Here is a 13,876-nt window from a genome sequence, read left to right as displayed (position 1 = left end):
CATTCAGTGGATTAATCCCTTGATGTGATTAACTGAGAGGTAACTGAAGGCAGGTAGGGTATGGCTGGAGGAAGTGGGCATTGGTGGACATGCCTCTATGGTATAAATTTTGTATCTAATGAGTGAAGTCTCTCTGCTTCTTAATTATCATCATTAATATAAGCTGCTTCCCTCACACTCTTCCACCATGATGTTCTGCCTCATCTCCAGCTCAAATAAATGGACCTGGATTTCTATGGACTAAGACCTCTGAAGCCATGAGCCCCTAAATAAAATTTTCCTCCATAATATTATTCTTGTTGTGTCTTTTATTTGCAACAGCAAAAAAGCTGACTAAAACAGGAATAAACAACTAGGATCATGTGGGAACCAAAATAGCAAGGTTTGTGTACATGGGACTTGTGATTAGGGTTTTATACAAGCCACATATAGGCCTCAGAATTACGTGTCTTATTATAATTTCCTACACAAAGAAACATCACACAGTCAAATAAATCAAACTAAATTATCTAAATTGCAAACTGGACCAAGCCAAGAAAATACTTTTTCAGCATAAAAACAAGAAAGTATAAAAATTAAATTTCTCTGAAAAATAAAAACACATATTGTTAGATACTTGAGAATATGTCTACTTAGAGTCTCTGATAAAGATAGCATGAGAAACTTTTGAGAAACAAAATTTAGAAATTCCTGGAAATTATTCAAAAATTGGAAAATGGCATTACTCTGATGTGATTCATAAAACAGCAGTATTATTTGAAACCTACAAACAGACAAAAAACCCACATTGATGACATAAAAATACTTCTAATATCAAAGATAATTTTTAAGTCTTAAAAATCTATCAAAGAGGAAAAAGAGCAGCAATAAAATATAAAGACTGGTTAAGAGAGGAGATCTTACAAGTAAGATATAATACCATCTTCTCAGCAAACCTAGAATTCTGTAACTAGCCAAACTATAATGTAATTAAAATGGTAGATTTTCAGATATGGGAAGATCCAGGAAATGCACAAGCTACATATATTAGCTAAAAGTTATTTATTTTGTGGCACACCCTGATGATTTTGTTGGTGTCCTAGCCCTTTGCTTTACCCTGCTTCATTTTTTCCTTTGTTAAAAACATCGACATTCCATAATAGGAAATAAAATTACCAAATGCATACATTTTTATCCCTTGCCCAAAAATGTAACCAGTTTTGTACAATGAACCTGAGGGAAAAATGGTTCACCTTCAGTTAAATAGAACAGGCTGGAGAAACCTTTTCCCTGAAGATATTGATGTAGTCTTGTGAGTGTGAGGGAAAACATTTCTGAGATATGAGGCTGGCAGATGGGAAAGATAAAATCTGCTCTGACTCCATATTTCTAAACATGTGGTAAGTGTGTTCATTTATTTCAGTCATTTTTTGATTTGCTATTCTATTTCTTTCAGGTAAAAGCATAATAACAATGTGCAATAATTCAGCAAATATTTATTATATCAAACATTAGATTGAGTGTTGTACCCAGTGGAAACATTACTTACTCACCTGGAGTTTGCTTTTCTAATAGTAAAGACAAATAAATTTATATAAATGTATGTATATATAGCCAAATAATTACTGGATAGGTTCACATATCTTTGAATAAACAACACAAATACTAGATAGTCTTGAATAGCTTTCATTAGATCTCTTGTATTAATCCTCTACTATTTTATACTCTGCATAGTTTCCAAAGAATCTGATCAGTTTGGATTAAGATAGGAGGTTCTTCACTCTCCTGAGTTTGAGTATGGGTTTGGCTAATAGAGATATAAATAGGAGATCTAAGGTTGCTTTTAGTCATTATTCTACTGTCTCTTTTATTCCTAGGTAACTAAGAGTTGGATGCATCTGTTAACTGCAGAACCTGTTTCTCCAGAGTCTTTTCTAGAATGCAACTCTTCATATAACTTCCTTATTTTTAGCCCTAGTATAATTGAGCTATTGTTTCTCCTTTGATATATTATCCCTTATTGGTTTTCATGAGACATTTTTAAAAGGAATCATTCAAAGATTATTTATTTGTGCAAACCATATACTGTGGTTTGTATAAGTGTCCATCAAAGGCCTGTGTGTCAAAAACTTGGTACCCATCTTGGCACTATTAGGAGGTAATGAAACCTGTAAGAGGTGATGTTCAGTGGGAAGTTGGCAGGTCACTAGGGGCATGACCTGGCTTGTAATAGTGGAACCCCAACCTCTTCCTCTTCCTCTGTTTTCCAAACTGGCTGTAAGTTGAGCAGGTTGGCTCCACCACAAGATACTCCATGGTATACTGTCTAGCCACAGGTCTAAAAACAATGTGACCTTTTACTCAGGGACTGGAGCCTCCACAATTGAGCGGCAAAAGAAACCTTTTCCAAGTTCATCATCTCAGGTTATTTGCTACAGTGTTACAAAGCTGACCAACCCACTATGTATAGATTTGTAAGTCAAAATAACATGGTATTTCAAAAATATTAATATCAATGGACAAACTGATATCTATTAGAGAAACAAATCGGAGTTAAAACTTTTATGAAATTTCAGACTGGAAGTAGCAGTGAGGGAAAAAAGTGAAATCAAAGGTAAATCATTAAACTTTATTGAAAAAATTATAAACTTGATATATATTATACATTTTATTGTCAGTAAAATATTTTAAATGCTTTAACTTACTAATATCTGCAAAAGTATTTGACATCTAATATTGCTTTCTTTCCAATTATATAACTAAATTTAAAAAAAACATATTTTAGCTAATTATACCTGTCAATATTATAGTTTTTGATTCATAAAATGCCTTTTTCATGAATTTACAATCATTAAAAAAATGACAAACTGGATCAGCAAGAGTGAAATACTCCCAATAAGTCTCTCATTCTCATCTATCATGACACAGGATTTAGAATTTTTCACAAAGTTTTATTACTTTCATCCAATTCTTAAATTCAGACAATATGAATGAATTCAAACTGTTTCTTATAATGAACTTTGGAATTGTATTGTTTCATTAGTTGAGTAATGATATTGACTTTAATTTTTTCATGCTCCATTCAACTTACTTGTGACTTCTAACTTGTTTAAATACAAAGTTTTTGACCCCTTAAAATGGTTTCTATTGGTTATAATTAATTTTTTCTTGAATTGTCCTGAGTTTCAATCATATAGAAAGCAATATTTGTCAGAGAAAATATTTCAATTGTATATATTTGTTCTGTGTTTGAAACTATATACTAATCCTTACAGGAAAATTTCATAATATAATACAAGCAGGCAATATCTGAATTCAATCTGTGAAAATAAGTGATGAGGAAAAAATCCTACCTTTTCATTAAACATTTTTTTATTGAATGATCATTAAAATATATTGCAATTTTCTTTTATCCCAAAATCTGTCTTGCTTTATGTGGATGGAATTAATCTAAGTGTAGGCAAATATTCAGAGCTTTCCTAATTGTTTTTTCAGATAAGGTACACTAAAGCTTGCTTTTTAAATTGCAAATTGCTATTTAAATGTAATTTCTTACAATACAAATGCTATTTTATTATAGTGTGGGGCTTCAACTTGATGTGACTGCTGCCATCTTGAATTATAATGGTCATGATTGTCCTCAAGTGAGGCAGAACTCTTTTCCCTGCATTGTGTCCGAGAGTACTATAAGATAAACAAAATCTATAGAGTGTGTGTGTGTACATGTGCGTATGTGTGAGTGTGTGTGTGGGGGGGGGGGAAGTCCACTGCACTTTGATGCCATGAGCACCAGGAATGTAACTGATGTCTTTAATTTTAACTTAAGATAAATATGGCACATTTTGGCTTGGATGAAGTCATTTTTGTTCTGACCGTTATGTAATCCCTGTCCCTCTGAAACAAACCAGAGGAATTACCACCACCCTTGACCACACTTCTAAATGGAGATCCTCTTGTCAGTAGCATTCAGTTCAAACTTTTTCTGATCTGCCTCTTTCTTAAGTCTGTGTCACTTTATAAACTTTTCTCATATGCTGAAACTAGGTTTATCTAAAACAATTTGTGAACCAGCCTGGAGACTGAAGAAATAAGTTAGGGGAAGGAGTGTTTAGTGGGGGAAATAAAAGATGAAAGACCAGCCAACTAACTCTATGTGGGATGGGATGATTCATATGTTAGATGCTTTCAACCTGCTGTCTGAGTAGAGGAAGGCCTTTATAATGCTTCTGAGTTTGGGACAGCTAGGGTTTTGTTTTTTTGTTTTTGTTTGTTTGGTTTTGGTATGGGGATTGAACCCAGGAGTGCTTAACCACTGAGCCACATCCCAGCTTTTTCATTTGTTATGTTTTCGGAGGCAGGTGGGTACCAGGGATGAACTCAGGGGCACTCAACCACTGAGCCACATCCCAAATTGTATTTTGTACTTTATTTAGAGACAGGGTCTCACTGAGTTGCTGAGCACCTCACCATTGCTGAGGCTGGCTTTAAACTGCCATCTTCCTGTCTCAGGCTCTGGAACTGCTGGGATTACATGGCCCAGTTTATTTGTTATTATGAAACATGGTCTCCCTAAATTGCTGAAGCTGGCTTTGAACTCATGATAGTCTTGCCCCAGCCTCCTAAACTGCTGGGATTACAGATGTGTGCCAACACTACGCCTGGCTGGAGCAGCTGTTGCCTTAATTATGCTTAACCCATTAGGTTAAGGTGAAAGAAAGGTGCTTTCTTGGAATGCAGTGGAGTGGCTGTTGCCATAGGCTGTTAGGTTAGTTACTCTTTCCCTGGTGCTATAAAAAATAAGGTAAAGGAATTAAAAGAATTACAATGTGAAAGAGATGTGCACCTCTCCATCTCTCTCTTAGTTTCTAAGCTGGCTGAAAAAGTGGAAGACCAGATGCCAAGCTAGAAACCCTAGCTTGCTTTTTATGCATAGAGGGGAAAAATAGTGGAATAGGAAACAGGTATGGGCTATCATCTTGTGACCAGAATGGGATGCAAAATATCAGAATCTCTAGGAGGAGTAGAATAAGACCCTAAGATTGAAATGATACTGGGTGGGCATCCACCAGCTCTAAACCTTGCTTTTCTGTTTAACCATTAACACAAGATGATGGAAAGGCACTGTGCAAATGGTGGAAGGAAGGTAGTGAGTGGGAAACTATCATTCATGAAAGTATGACTGTTTGGAAATATATTGCTGAAGAATTGCTGGATATTGCAGAAAAAAATTTAAACAACTTCCATCTGAGAGTCTAATTACTGGATGATGAGATTCTGGGACATAAAAGGTTATGATATTTCTCTGGTGGGAAGTGAATCTGAGATAATTAGTGATTTAACCACTAATGTAGCCCTTATGCAATGCCTACATAACCCTTCCAGATCCCCTTCACTTACAGATTGGATCATCTCGGCATGAAAAATGCATGGCCATATGAGGGACACTTTCCAAGACAGGTGCCCCCATAGAAAAACATAGAAGAAACCCAAAGAGCACAGAGTATTCTGTGGGAGTAGAGCAAGAATCTTGTCATTTATTCCCAATTGTTTCAAAAACCTGGTAAAGCCATTTTTTGAAATTGTTTGTTTTGGGCCAGATTAAAGAACAAACTCTTACAAAATACCTCTTAAGAATGAGTCCTCTGCTCTCCAGCAGCCTTATTTTAAAACAGAATGTTTATGATTTGGGCAAACATTGCTGAGTTGGGAGATACTGAACATGACTGGGACATGGAGTGCCTTGTCACACCTTGATAAGAGAAAGAGGCAGATGGGAGAGAAAAGAGAAATAAGGGGTCTGTTATAATAATGTGAAAACGGATTTGGCATGATTTGCTCCATGCCTTCACCATTAGGGAAAAGCTAAATAAACAAACTAATGCAATCTTTGTAGTCTTCTGGAAGGATCTTAAGTCTGGAAAACAGTTCCAGCTTTTTCCAACTCCTCTTCTCAAAGACAAGGATGAGAAAATCCCATGCTGTTATGTTACTGGTTATAGGAAGTAGACTTTTCCCACACCCTATGATTAGGTATGGCCCTAATGCTATCTCAGAGAGAGCCCCATGTGAAATTTACTACTTACTGGACTCCCCAAAACAAGGTGAAGGTCATCACTTTGGCAGATACTGGGAAAGGAAGACACCAATTTATGGCCTGAGAAGCTACTGATGGAAATTTGGGTAAGTCCTTCAGAGTAAAGCTAATATTGTTGCACCTAGGGAAATCTTAGGTGCCCATTATCTCACAAGTGCAAGAAGAGTTGACTGAAAATGCATGATGTATTTTATTATTTTATTAGATGGGTCTAACTGGGGAAACCCAAGTGTCTGCCACTGTAATACAGCTCATCATTGATGCCATCTGGTTTGAAGCAGGATATGATCAGAGCAATATATAGTAGAGTTATTGGTATAGGTAATAAACATTTATCAGCTATGGCCACTGATTGTTTGTAGTGACAAGTGGTTATGTTCCAAGGTCTTACAGCATGGATGATATTATGGCAAGTAGAACTATTGTGTACATGGTGAGTGCTTCTTTGGGGAGTTCCAATGTAGCTATAATGTTGGGAAAGGATACTTGAGCCAGAGAGACAGATGACAGTGTGTTTTGTACCTGTGCATGTTAAGAGCTTTGTCCCTGTAAATATGGAGGCTGATGCTTTGATTAAGTACAGGACCTGGCTAACACTGAGGAAATGGCACTGGCCTTGTGGGTACATAGGAACAGCAGACATGACAGTGCTGAAATAGGGAGGGCAGGATTGTCCCTAAAATATTGCAACTTGGTGGTGGCTTAGTCCCAATATTGTTTGTGGTCAGTCCACATAACCTGTCATTTAACCCACATACAGGAATGAATACTCTGAGTTGTTCAGCCCCTGCAGGACCAGCAGATTGATTATATTGGGTCTTTTCCAGACAATAAAGCACACAAATATACTTTATTCTGTATACATATAGCTTCTGACCCTATACAAGCTTATATTAGCAAGAAAGCTAATCAAATTGCTGCTATCAAATCTTGAGAAGTTAAGTGTGATGTATGTATACCTGTTCCACATCAAGAGTAAACAGGGCACCATTTTTCAGGACATGCTGACAAGATTGACATAAATACATAATGCATCATGGCAGTTTCATCTGCCTCATAACCCCTGGGCAGCAGGAATTGTGCCGAGTAAAAATGCCTGGTTAAAGCAATAGAGGTAAGTCCTATTAGACAGACTTATATTGGCTGGCTGTATTGAAGTCCTAAGTGTTGATGAATTTAAATATTCACATGACTAGTATGCCTGCTCCCTCTGAGTGCCTGGGGACCCTGGCTCCAGCCCTGTATACACTGTAGATCCAGACTCTATATTACTAGGGTTGTCATATGGACACAGAACACTGATACTTTGCAGATTGAAAGCATTAATTTGGAGGACCACAGGGATTGAGAGGAGTTAATGAATGCTCATGAGGCTTATCTCACCTAGATGGGCCCGCTATTTCTTATCACAGTGTGAAGAGTCTCAATCACTTCTATGTTGGTCCCCACTGATCCTATTGGACCCTGGACCTGTAGTCACAGTTTATGTCCTGAGCTGGCTAAAGAAAATGACTCCGAGCACTGCAGTCATCTGCTCAATCTGGCATTATGCCTTTGCCATTGGTTGTAGGAATCACTCATGTATCCCATCCTATTGGCTAACGTGCTATATACACTACCATATCAGCCTCCTGCTGTGGCTGTTGTGTTGTCTAACAGAGATGATGTCATCAGTACTTTTTTCTAGATAATAAAGACTTGCCTTTATGTGTTCTTACATTTATTTATTTATTTATTTATTTTTTCTATCTATAGCTTCTGTCAGATGCTGTTCTTCCTGGAACATCTGTTGTCGACATGATAAAACATGTTCATTCATCCCTGATGTCACACATCTCATATCACATGTAAAATCCAAACTGATGCTTTCTGATCCTCTACCATCCTTTTGAGAGATGCTAAGTTGTTGACTTGGGTCCAGGTGGAAAAAAATTGCTATTATTATTTGCATAATTATTTTCTGTCTCAGTTCATGCATTCATCTCTTCTATTGCTGTGGACTCCACTTCCAAGCCAGATAAATTGCAGAACAGCATGGCAATTATACAATGCTAGGACCCTTTGCAGGCTCAGGGCACATTGTGGAAGAGAAGCACAAAAGATTGTAGTACTGATTATTAGTAATAATGACCATGGCTACCCCTAAGTAACCCTGGTGTGCTTCCCCACATTATTGCCCAGCATGCTATGAATAAACAGTCTTTCAAGTAGTATGCTGAGCTTTACAGTTGCATCCTGGATATCAGCAGTACCAGGAATGAGCCTGACAATTTTGATATTAGTTTAAAATAAACTAGGTACATTTCTGCTTGGACAAAATCAGTTTTATAATGACCATTATAAAATGTCCCTCCTTCAAGGATCTACTGCTTTTGCTGCCACCTTTGGTGATTCTTCTCTATTTAAGCCCCTACTAGATTATACTGAATGCAACCCTGAATCTATCCAACTCATTTTTCAGTCTCACAGGATCTTGTGGCTATTTCTCCTAGTAGAATTTTTTTTTCTGGAACATACTAGTGACAAGAAAAAATACTTCATGTGTACTTAATTTAAGATAAATATTATAGGTCAATTTTTTTGTATCTTGATATTAACCCAGGTCATTATCAATTTTCAACCTAACTGCTGCTACTTTATTAAGTTACTAAATTTTGTATTAAAATAGCATGGATTCCATGTAAACCACATTATTTCTTTTGTTTTTAACACAATAACTTTTATTTTTATGTGGTGCTGAGGATCGAACCCAGTGCCTCACGCATGCTAGGCAAGCACTCTTCTGCCAGGCCACAATCCCAGCCCAAACCAGATTGTTTCAATGTGTTTGACTTGATTTAAAGAAACTCAATAGATTAATGTTTTCCAAAATCAATTATTTTTTTCTATTTAGTTTTTTAAACTTCCTAATTTTATAAGAAGCTTAAACGGGTAAGTAGAAAAATATTGATTTCTGTTGTTTCTTCTGCTATTTTGTGAGTTTTTCATTGGAAATTTTTAGTAATCACTTACAACTTGAGTGTCATAGCATGCAGTATTATAATTTGATTTTATAGCCAAGTAATCAACATAGGTTTTCTGAGACAGACATATGGGAATATGTAGAAAGGAAAAGTACCAGAAGAGAGTTTCTCAGTATGCCATTTTCCATGTTGAAGCATATTCTAATTATATCTCTACAATTTAGTATCACTGATGTATATGCTAAAATGGAATACAAAGGTTACTCAACCTATTAAAGGAGTTTAAAACATAATACACAATTATTCACTGAATATACTTTATGTTCTAGGCAATGTTTTAACCATTAGGGAAATAAGAGAACAAGGAAGAATTCTTGCCTTCAAGAAACTGACAATTCTGTGGAGAACTTGAACATGTGGCAGACATATGTCTTTACTGAAGGAGAATATAGGATGGGCTTCTCCTTAAAGCTTTGTGCCTGATATCTCTTCTTAGAGGGAAGATTGCCTCCATTGATACCCAGAGTCAGAATAAGATCTAACCAGGGTATTTAGTAGAAAATTCTAATCAGGAGTAGGAGTGCTTTCAAATACTACAGATCAAAACTGGAGCTCTAGGTATCTGGGGTGTTTGTCATAAAAGGAAAGAGCCATGAAGCAGGCTTCAGGGGTTATTAGTGGCCAGGTCAAGCTGGAAAGTTAAATCACTTAGATTTGACAGGGGATGAGGAGGCAATAAAGTTCTTACAGAAGTTGCACACATACTCAGGAATCTGCAGTGCATTCTCCACTTTATGCATTAAAGGATGGGAAAATCAGGTATGAGGCAATCTTAGTATAACAAGTTATGGTAGCCTTGACTTATGTAATGATGTGGAGGACAAATAATCCCAACAGCTACTTAGGTGAAGAGTAACACATATCAGACAAGAAAAGTCCTCTTTGGCCAAGAAGTGAGTGAATTATTTAATAAAACACCAGAAAGTTTTTCAAGAAAGATACTTTACTTTTAACATTTTGAATTAGGTGGTCTTATAAAAAATGCAATATGTGCAGGATCTCTGGACTAACTCCTAGGTTCTTAATCTACTTTGAGTTGGGTTTTGTGAATGGTGAGAGATAGGGTTTTATTCTCATTTGCTGCATAAAGATTTCCACTTCTCCCAGCACCATTTGTTAAAGAGGCTATCTTTTCTCCACTGTATGTTTTGGCATCTTTGTCTAGTATGAGAGAACTATTTTTATGTGTTTGTCTCTGTGTCTTCTATTCTATACCTTTGGTCAACATGTCCATTTTGGTGCTAATACCATGCTATTGTTGTTATAGCTTTTCAGTGTAGTTTAAGGGAGGCCCTGACTTCCTTAACAAGACTCCTAAAGCAAAAGAAATAAAATCAAGAATTAATAAATGGGATGAAATCAAACTAAAAAGCTTCTTTTCAGCATAAGAAACAAATCTGTAAGGTGAAGGGAGAGCCTACATTTGGGGAGTGAATTTTTGCCACACACACATCAGATAGAGCACTAATCTCCAGGATAAATAAATAGCTCAAAAAACTTAACACAAAAAACAAACAAACAAACAAAAATAAAACAATCGACAAATTGGCTCAGGAGCTGAACAGATACTTCTCTGAAGAAGATATACATCCGATCAACATATATATGAAAAAATGTTCAAAATCTCTAGTAATTAGAGAAATGCAAATGAAAACTACTCTAAGATTTCATCTCATTCCTCTCAGAATGGCAGTTATCAAGAATACAGACAACATTAAATGTTGGTGAGAGTGTGGGGGAAAAGGCACACTCAGACATTGCTGGTGGGACTGGTGCAATCAATCTGGAAAGCAGTATGGAGATTCTTTAGAAAACGTGGAATGGAACCACAATTTGACCCAGGTATCCTACTCCTTGGTCTATACCCAAAGGACTTAAAGTCAGCATTCTATAGTAACACAGCCACATAAATATTCATAGCAGCTCAGTTCACAATAGCTAAACAATGGAAGCAACCTAAATGACCTTCAATTGGTGAATGGATAAAGAAACTGTGGTATATATACACAATGGAATATTACTCAGTGTTGAAAGAGAATAAAATTATGGCATTTGCAGGTAAATGGATGAAGTTGGAGACTATCATGCTAAGCAAAGCAAACCAATGCCAAAAAAAAAAAAAAAAAAAAACCAAAGTCTGAATGTTCTCTCTGATAAGTGAATGCTGATACATAATAGGGAGTGGGGAGGCATGGAAAGGGGAAAGAGGGTAGAGAGAGTGCATGGGGGCCAGAAAAATGGTGGAATGAGATGGACATCAGTACCCTAAGTACATGTATGACTGAACATGTGGTGTGATGCTACATTGTGTACAACCATAGAAACATAAACTTGTGCTGCAACTGTGTACAATGAATAAAAATGCATTCTGTTTTCAGATATACCTAATTAAAATAAATATATAAATAAATTTTGAGAAATGCAATATGCATTCTGCAAAGGAATAGTGCAGAATTTTTTTCATCATGTGTAGGTTCATATTTATGGAAGTTCCTGATGTGCACTATCTCTGTCATCTGTATGGAGGTGGCCAGCACCCAAACAGAGCATGTTCCTGCCAAGGGGTATGAGTTGCCTGGGAAAATAAAAATTCTGAAATAATCAGTAATAAATAAAGACAGGGCCAGAAATTAGATATCAAAAGAGGAGCATTTGATAGGTCTTCTAGTCCTTATGGGAATTGGAACTTCACAACTGAAAAAAGGCCCCAATTCTTTATTTAAGCGGGAGAACATCAAAGGCAGGGATAAAGTTTCAGCGGGAGGGGTCTTGGTTGGGTGCTGGCTTGCAGGGATCTTGCAGTAAACAGATTTATTGGCATTTTGGCAAGCCACACCCATCTCTAGAGCTATGCTAGAACTTGAGTGGTGAGGGAGGTGAGAGGCCACATGAACCAGGCATTCTTAATCCAGTAGGTTCCTACTGGGAGTTCCTGACATCAGGCTTACCTGCCTAATGGCTCAAACATCCATTAATCCAGGTATAGTTTACGGATTGCTTCCTGCAGTCATCTAGAGAAGTTTATTTTTTATTCACCACAAAATAATCCTCACAGTCATTTGTTATTTGTAAATGAAAAAAATCCAAATATATTAAAAATTGATAAGCTCTTCAATCACTCTAATTTGCCACATATTTAGGCTTATTTAATGATTCAATCTTTTTTTTCCTTGCCTTTTTTTTTTTTCAGTGTCAAGTACCAAACACAGTGCCTTGCAATGCTAGGCAAGTGCTCTGCCTATAAGCTAGATCCCTAACCTCAAATGATGCAATCATACAATCTGGCCAGCAGGAAAAAAATTAAAATTAAAACTGTTTCACAGACCTCTTTGAAATAATTTCCTAAAGTTTATTTTTTACCACATAATCCTATCCCTCTTTTTATAATAGGTTTTGCTGGTATAAATAGACAACCTTAGATTGAGTTTCAGTAAGTGATAATAAGCTAACTGTACATGGTATGGTTCATTTTTGTTACTAAGCAAAATGAATGAGGTATTGTTTTATTCTTGCTTAATACTGAAAGCTTTTAGATTACATGTTACATTAGTGAACCATTATACTCTCCAAAATTGTTGGCTATATTTTTTTTTCAAAAAGAAGCTGCCACACATTTTATTAAATGTCTTTTTAAAAAAATGAACTGTGGGACATTACTTGCATTTTTAATAAAGTTCTCTACTTCTTCTATTCTTAAATAAAATCGAGTCTCAATTTAATTGCAGTAACCTATCACTTTCCTTTACAGAGTGCAATATAACTTCTGCAGATCATTTAACATTCCCACCACTCGCCAGTTTCAGTGTACTTTATATACAAAGTCATTACTAAGGGAAGGGAACCATGTTCAATGGGAGAATATTTGTATCCCCCAAGCTTTCATGTGCACCTACCAATGCATATGTTTATATAGGATTTTGTTCTCAAGATTCCTCTGTAATGGAGTTCTATGTTGCAATAAGTTTAATCTATGGATTTAGACAATCCAAAGATAAACCTGAATGTTTTAGTTTATCACAAAATATAAGAGAATTGTTCGATTATTTCTTAACAATGTATATGTATATACATTTGGGAATATGTATATCCCCAAAGCAGGTTTTCTGAATGAGTTTGCTTTTATAATCATTTGTTAATAAAGTCACGTAGGTTTTAAGGGTTGTTTTAAGATGTTATATATTCAATTGTTTAAATAAAATCATTTCAATATAACTCATTTTTAAATTATAAGCACTTGAGTTTGGTAAATATTTCATTCTATTTTTAATTTTTTTAGTTGTAGATGGACACAATACTTTTATTTTACTTATTTATTTTTATGTGGTGCTGATGATAGAACCTAGTGCCTCAAATGTGTTAGGTAAGTGCTCTACCACTAAGCTCCCTCCCCAGACCTAGGCTTTATTGTAATGCTACATTTTTGCTAGAAAAAAAATTTGCTTCACAAAGCTAGAGTGTTTATAATTAGAGTGTTTATAATTTCAATTATATCTCCATTTCAATTTAACTTGGTTTTTGGTAATTTTTCACATTATTATTTGATAAATGTGATTGGTTTAACCATTGATTTCTCAGACATCATCACATGAAGGTTGAATTCAGTTGTATATATTTGAATTTGTACAATCATTTCTTAACAGATACTCTTATAACAGAAGTTTGTCCTATGCTCGTGGAATTTCTCTAATGAGAAAAAAAAATCTGCTAAGCAAACATAGATTCTCTGGAAAACTCACTACATAGTTAGACCTTGCATAATGCCAGCTGTAGCCACATTTTT

This window comes from Ictidomys tridecemlineatus, chromosome 3, assembly GCF_052094955.1.
Source record: "Ictidomys tridecemlineatus isolate mIctTri1 chromosome 3, mIctTri1.hap1, whole genome shotgun sequence".
Classification (NCBI taxonomy): Eukaryota; Metazoa; Chordata; class Mammalia; order Rodentia; family Sciuridae; genus Ictidomys; species Ictidomys tridecemlineatus.
Note: the sequence above shows the minus strand (reverse complement) of the source record.